This window comes from Papilio polytes, unplaced genomic scaffold (genome assembly GCF_000836215.1).
Source record: "Papilio polytes unplaced genomic scaffold, Ppol_1.0 DF823288.1, whole genome shotgun sequence".
NCBI lineage: Eukaryota > Metazoa > Arthropoda > Insecta > Lepidoptera > Papilionidae > Papilio > Papilio polytes.
The window spans coordinates 1042067-1050211 of record NW_013525916.1 but is presented as its reverse complement, the minus strand read 5'-3'; positions in this window follow the sequence as shown (position 1 = coordinate 1050211).

The window sequence follows — 8145 nt, the reverse complement described above, 5'->3', positions numbered from 1 at the left end:
GTTATGCGATCGTCGATTGTTTCGCAGCCAATTCAACTATTTAGTTTCACAACTAAAAATCGAGTAGTGTGCGCACCTACATATAAGCTAATAGGATTCAAAGCGAGACTAAGCAGTCGTGCGATAGTTTAGTCACAGTCACAAATTTTAGCGACAAATGATAGGAATATAATTTAACAAATCTATTTTGGTCGAGAAAAGTTCAAATCGTTCTCGAAGTTTCTGATTTGGCGGTCATAGAACAAGTTTAAACTATGAACCTCAAACTCAGTAGTAATTTTACATTGCTCAATCTATTGAAACTATTGTTGCAAAACTGTTCAATAGACTTAAAATTAAATTTATCGCTAAATTAAACGACCTTTAACATCTCTCGTTCTATTGTGTATTTTTTGAATCTTTTTTTATTTATCTATACTACAATAATAAAGCGTAAATACACACTTCCTAGTTGCCTAAGATGTCAGCAATTACACCATAGCATTGAATAATTCTATTTTTAATAAAAAGCCCTACACTTACGTCACGCTTTAGGCTATACATTTTCACGTCATTAAATTTAGGAGGTATATATTTTGAATAAATTCCTAATGTGGGAAAGAGACCATAAGTTACTGCCAACATCAAGGAAGCTTTGGTTGCTATGGTTTGTCATCGTCATGTCATTTTGACATTTGCAATTGACAATTTGACACATGTAAACAATGAAATAAAATTTTTATAATTTTATGCGGATGAAGTCCCACGGGAACAGCTAGATGACAAGAATATGTAAGCTTATTTTTTGACCATGGCGAACATCAAAGTGTTTAACTAAAAATTAAATTTTTTATGCATATTAAATCTACATTTCCATTAAAAATATTTTTAATCAGGGTGTATGAACAATTTAAGAACGGTATTAAAAAAAATTATCACAAATTTTAAAATAATATACGATGCGACATTAAAAAAAATGTTAAAATAATTTCCTTTTTCATCTAACAGTTTCTTAAACGTAACATATTCAAGAACCGTGTAACGTAAAACTTAATTAAACTTTTAATTACGCCAGCGGCATTAAATTTGAGTAAGAAAATGTTACACGTAAAAAATAGTTATTCAGAATTAGTATGAAAGAAATTTAATTGGTTAAATGAAAACTAATTAATTAGGTATTGATAATTTAGATAAGTTTAGCAACTTTAATCTTATTCCTAACTAGCTGCTCCCGTGCGGCTTCATCCGCATGAAATTAAGAAAATGTTATATTATTGTTTACGTTTGTATTTATCAATAGCAAATGCCAAAATGACATGACATGACAAACCTTGGCAATCTTGCTTCCTCGATGTTAGCAGCAACTTATGGTCTCTTTCCCACATTAAGGTTTTATCCAAAATATTTACCCCCTAAATTTAATAGCGAGAAAATATATAGTCTAAAGCGTGATGTAAATGTAGGGCTTTTTATATTAAAAAAGAATTATTCAAAAATATGCTGTAATTACTGACATCTTAGGCAACAAAGAAGTGTATGTTTACGCTTTATTATAATAGTATAGATAGATATTATTTAAGCATTACAATTTAACATATCCTGGCATCTGTCTTATAAATCAGGAGTTGATTGTTGATTCTTAAAATGAACGGCCATAGGTAAGCGCTTGGCGCACCGCCAAGAGGAGGTTGGCAACAGCTTAGTACGTTAATTATGCTTATATTTCACATCAAGATCGACGATAAAACCATGAAATTGCTTTTATAACCATTAAGTAAATTAGATTTTCAACTGATTTTCAAACAATGGCACTTTAAAATCGTACTTCGTGAACACAGCGAGTTTGTTTAGTTCAATTGTGCAAATATAACTTTAAAAATATCTTAATCCAAGCATTAAAATTAAAATAACGATATTAATAGTAGTGAGTTATAATTAAAACTCTAGTTTAAAAGCAATTAACTCTTTCCACTTAATTAAAAAGTTAGAAATATTTTAAATAAGACTGAAACTAAGTTAGAGATTGCTCAACAATGTGGTCCCCTAATGGCGAGAAAAAACAAAGTAAACGACCGAAAAATGAACTTCAAGAGACTTTAAGCACCCTCAATGTGGACATTGCCGCATTGCTGTACCTCAATTTGCTTTTTTATTCGGTTTTTAACTTACTGTGGAGAGTGGAACGTTTGGCTTTTTGCCTACAGAAAGGTCTATAGGCCATTACCAATATTTTCTCCGTTATGGCCGATTAATTTGTCGACGCAGACAGCGTGTGCATGACGCTGGTTCTACGTCGCTTTTCAAAGCTTCCAAACGTTTGTCGTTTGTTAAAAATTTAACTCAGAGAACAGTATTGGGAAGGGATTAATCAAAGATTAAATAATATACAGAGGAGGCATAGTTGACAATTCACTTGAGAGATTTATTTATTGATAGCCTCAAAACCATAAATAATTGTATTTAAATTAATTGTCAACGTGTCATTAAGTAATATTTAAATGCTTATATTACATTTAGTAACACTGTTTAATTTATTTTAGAACAAAAGATGGAGATTCTTATAATTATGTAAATTACTGTTACATGTCAATACAACACGAGGTGGCACTCAACTCGACAACTGATACAGTACCTTTCAGAGAAAATTTTCTTCAATATGCCTAGTCTATATATTATTTTAATGTCTTTGGTATTAATTAAAATACACAATGAATGATGAAATATCTAGTAATCTTATCAGCATGAAAAGAAATGTGTTGTTAATATTAGCTACATTAAGTCGAACTCGTCGGTGTGGTTGTTAACGAAATAAAGGAGTTTATAACTCGAGTTAAGGTTGGAAACTAGAAGCAGAAACTACTCACTAACTATTGATAGTCTCAAATTAATTTAAGGTTATATTATTTTTATTTAAAGATTTGTTCAGAAACAGACCGAATCAATTAATTTTAATCTTTTAGATTTATTTATAACTAGCTTACACCCGCGACTCCTTTCGCGTGGAATTAAAAAAACCGAGTAGTCAATGTGTTGTTCCAGACTATCCTCTACATCTACATATGCCAAATTTCATTAAAATCCGTTAAGCCGTTCAGGCTATAAACATTAACTAAGAAACATCCATCCATCCATCTAAACTTTCACATTTATAATATTAGTAAGATTTAACGATTTAAGTTAAGTTACTTACATTGCAACATATGCTTAAGCTGGTAATCTGCGTGCTAGATTAACCTTACTAATATAAATGCGAAAGTTTAAATGTATGGATGTTTGTTATAATTTGTAGGCTAAACTGCTGATTGGATCTCATTAAAATTTGGGAGAGATGTAGACGATAATGTTAAAGAACATAACCGATGAATGAACATATAGCATTTTTTTATTTTCACGCGAACGGAATCGCGAGCGAAAGCTAGTAACTTATAACCAATGCGGAACCACGTTCAAATACTAATCTAAATACTTTTACTTACTGTTTATTAGATACTAGCTGTTGCTCGCGACTTCACCTGCGTGAAATTAAAAAATCTAGCCTATGTTACTCATAGATAACCTTTCTAACGGTGAAAGAATTTTTAAAATAAGGCCAGTAGTGTTTGAGTTTTAAATAGAAAAAGATGAATTTTTCCTCTTTATAATATAGATTTTCATAATACCCTAGAGACCAAAGACATATGTGTATCTATATATCGGTATGTATTGTTATGCGTTCTCGCGCGCTTGGCGCTAAGTAAAGCTGAAGAAAGTAGTGCATGCGAGTGGAGTAGAGGAAATAGTGTTCCTGCATTGAAAGTGCACGACCTCATTTCACCACGTAAGAGCAAACTTTGATTCTTCGACACAATGGAGGTACGTAATAAGTAAGGTGACATGGGTTTTTAAAAGGTAAAATATAGCAGAGATAATATTCTTACAGAATAATATATTATCTGTCATATAATTTAGTTCAAAAATACACTTTTTACAAGTAAATAGTTAAAGAGAAAAATACAAATCTTTTATCTTCATAATGTTAGTATAGGTAATCCTAATAAAAAAAAGACTAATTTCCACAACTTACTACACTACACATTACACTTTACACACCAACACAAAATATAAAGCTCTAATTTCTTCTTCATTTTCTCTAAGTATTAAATATCTGTTTATTTTTAAGTTAGTTATTGTAAGATTGTGTTCTGTGGGGAGGGGGCCTGGTGATCGGATCGGACACCAGTCCATTGCCCAAGGGGAAAATAAATAAACTATTTTGATTTTTATTTTTTATTTTATTAAAAATCTGTAGTATAGATCATATCACTTCACATCCTATGGTTCGGACTTATTGAAATAAATGCCAAGATACGTCCAAGGCCTAAATAAATATAAGGGCAGAAAATCAGTTAACAAGCAACATTAGCATGTCCATATATTTCTGTTTATTTACCATCAATACATATATTTGTAGGCTTACTCTATGCCCATGGCGAACACCGATCATTGGTAGGCCGGCCATTTTGTCATTCGAGTCAGTTCGATTTGAGTCGCGATGGAGTGCGTACGCGACCATGTGTTCGGTGGACGTCAATACAATTTAGACGGCAATTCAATATCCTAATCGAAACATATCGTTACGATCTCTAATTATTTAGTGGAAATACGAATTGTGATATTGAGGATTACGAGTACACCAACTATCAAGACAACTATTTTGTTGAAATACCTAAGTACCACGCCTACAAGAAGATGTAAATAAATAAATAAATCACCCGATATTATCTGATGTTAGTCGAAAGACTTTATATTATTAACCCATAAATAAACACTAAACTTACATTACGCATTATACTTGTAATATGCAAGTCAATAATTAAAAAAACAACTTCAGATTAGAAACTACATAATGTGTTAACACATTACCTATCGAGGATGTCAACGTGTTTCGAAATGTAGGTAAAAAAGGCCCCATTGTACGCTACGTGCCTAACAACATTTCTAACGCCATTATCCAACTCTAGTGTCATCTAACGTAGTATGCCTTTTAAAATGCTCTCGTTTAAGAACCGTAGCCACCTGAATCTGTGTAGATTTGGCGTTTCGCCAACACACCTTAATACAAAAACATGGTAACCCTACTAAAAGATAAATATTCAATATAACTAAAAATATAGGTGAAATGTAAATCTTTTTAAATAATAGCTTAAGAGCGTTTGGACCTTTGACTAAACGATAGCACAATTATTGTGCGATTGTCGATTGTTTCACTGCCAATTCAAATAGTTTTAAGTGTCAACACGCTCTAAATGTATAGACCTTTTACGTAAAACAGTACAAACATTTGATTTAGTAAATTTTCATTAATTCAGATTTTTCTTAATTGAATCACTATGGGCTTTAACATAAACGTAGACAGCATTTCAAATATACTACTGATACAATCGAACATGTAAAATGTGATGGAAATATCGGATTTTGTTCCCAATTCTGACTGTGACGTCATTTTTAAGCTATTTGTGCCTCTATCAGCCAGTGGTGGGACATACTCTTAGAATTCTACACTTTACAAATTAACTAAAATTACCAACGTAAAAACAATTCAAACTATGATAAAACTACTTTAGAGTGATTTATCTAAAAATCCCTTTACGTTAAAACAAAGAACAAATTCTTTTACTATTTGATATCTATTAAATATCACTAAGCATTCTCTCACCTAATTTAGGAGCAAAACTGTTTCCCATTGGTCTATCTGGCCCGCGGCCAGCGGACACCATTCAGATCCTGGCAACACCTAAACTGGTAATTGGATCACATATTTCGCTTTGTTACATTAAACTGAATTATTTGGACACTTATGAGACATCTGAATAAATTGTCTATTTATTATTACCTTTGGTGATAACTGTAAAGAACATTAGAGTTAGTCCTACAAAATTCTTGTAAATTGTCTGATAATAATCCAATGTGTAAAATATGTGATGGAAATCGAATTTTGCTATCTTATCTGACAGTGACGTCATTTTTAAGCTATCTGAGCCTTTATCAGCTAGTGGTGGGATAGACCCTTACTCATATAAACAAGAGATGTAAATTACAATCTCAATAGAGTTTTGCACGTGAGTGTAAGATTGACAACATAAATAAATCATACTAATATTATACATGCGAATGTTTAGATGGATGTAAGGATGTTTCTTAGAGTTTGTAGCCTAAACGGCTGAACAGATTTCGATGAAATTTGGTACAGATGTAGAGAAAGCCTGGAAGATCACATAGACTCACTTTAGTTCCTTTTTATTACACGCGAACAGAGTCGCGAATAAAAGCTGGAAGATATATAACTTTAATCTGTCACTTCAGTCAACCCGTGAACATGGCGCATGCAAATGCGAAAAATTGGGAGCTAAAACAACATGATCGTGATAAGAAATGAATCTTACGAATGATAGATAAATAGTCTAATGCAATATTAAACACTATACTTCAGTGACTGTTGTTATTCGATATATAAACTAGCGGCTGAATTCTGAAACGAATCTTAGAATTTTGCTTTGTAATGGCATTAATCTGATGGACGTCGAAAATTTAATTGAATGAATTTAAGCGCATAATAATCTATTATCAATTTTTATTCATATCGACCCATCATTTTGATCAGTAATTGAGTAAAGTAAATGTTTATATTTCAATTAAAAAGTATAGCGCTAAAGTCGAATTCAGCAAACAGTAGATGCGTGAGCATTCATTACGCGGCCTGACCGGCGCGTGTCCGCGCATAATGCCGCGCGGTACATCGTTTGTTACGATCAGACAGTCGAGAGCCATTGGAAAACTTGCTGATATACCAGTTACAATATTAAAAAATGCTAAAAAGTTTACGTGACGTCATCGTTATTTGATTGCAAATTCGAACTTTGTTACGAGATTATAGATTTCGTCTATACAATTATTTTGTGTTACTGATATTTTGTAGCCTAAACTGCTGTACGGATCTCGATGAAATTTGGCATAAATGTAGAGGTTAGTCTGAAATAATTAAGCAATTTTTCTAAATTAAGTTCATTTGTATCTCAGATTCTAAGGTGTTGTCTTTCAAAGCTTCAATACCTTTTTCCCTAATCCATTGGAGTGGTGTGAACGAGGTCGGCGAGGTGCCATCAGAAGGATAATCCGATCGGTTCACACGAGACACGGCTTCCATATCGAAACTCAATACCTTATCTATATACAGTGCTTCATATACGGGTTTCACTGTTTGGGGTGACTATTAAATGCATTAATGAACTCTTATGACTTGACCCTAACAAGGAGAGTATAATTATTTGGAAATTTCACACGTTACTAGGATTTCTATTGTCCAATAGGAACGAATGTCCTCTCACTTTCTAATCGTGGTTTAGGAAAAATAAAGATACATTTTCTTAATTTTTAACTTGAAGATAAATTGACATTATTTAAGACTAGCTGTTGCTCGCGACTTCGACAGCATTAAATTAATACAAAATATAACCTACGTTACTCAGAGATAAAATACCTTTGTAATTTAATTTTTTTTAAATCGGCCTAATAGAATTGCGTGAATCAAATACATACAAAAATACAAATCTTTCGTCTATATAATATTCGTATAGATATATATATAAGTTTTCGTTAAATTAAATTTAACTTCAATTTAATTGAAAAAGAGAACAAATACAATTAGAGTATCAACAAAACAGAGGCCGCGTTTTACGACAGTAAAAGTTAATTTGGTTCGATGTTCACCAAAAAAAGGCACATAAAATAAAGTAGCGCGACAGAGTTAAAACATCGGACCGTGGCCGGGAAAATTAAATGGCGCCCGAATAATAATAAAAATGAGTGTTTGCAACACAATGGGCGAGCGTCGTCAATTTGCGCCGGCCTCTAGACAACGGTCAACGGAATCTGTGGACCAACTACAATATACAGTAAATTTTGTATTTAATTTAAAAATACACTTATATTTTTATATAGACGGGATATTTTAATAGCACGATTGCTTATACTAAAGGCTTCAGTCTATACAAATATAGAGTACCTAGTTTGATAAATTTTAAGACTAAAAGACACACTCAGTTTTATCTGAACAATCGAATCGTTCAGATAAATCTAACGTTTGTAGGACTATCTGACTGAGGACTGAACAGTTCCCAGATTTTTCAG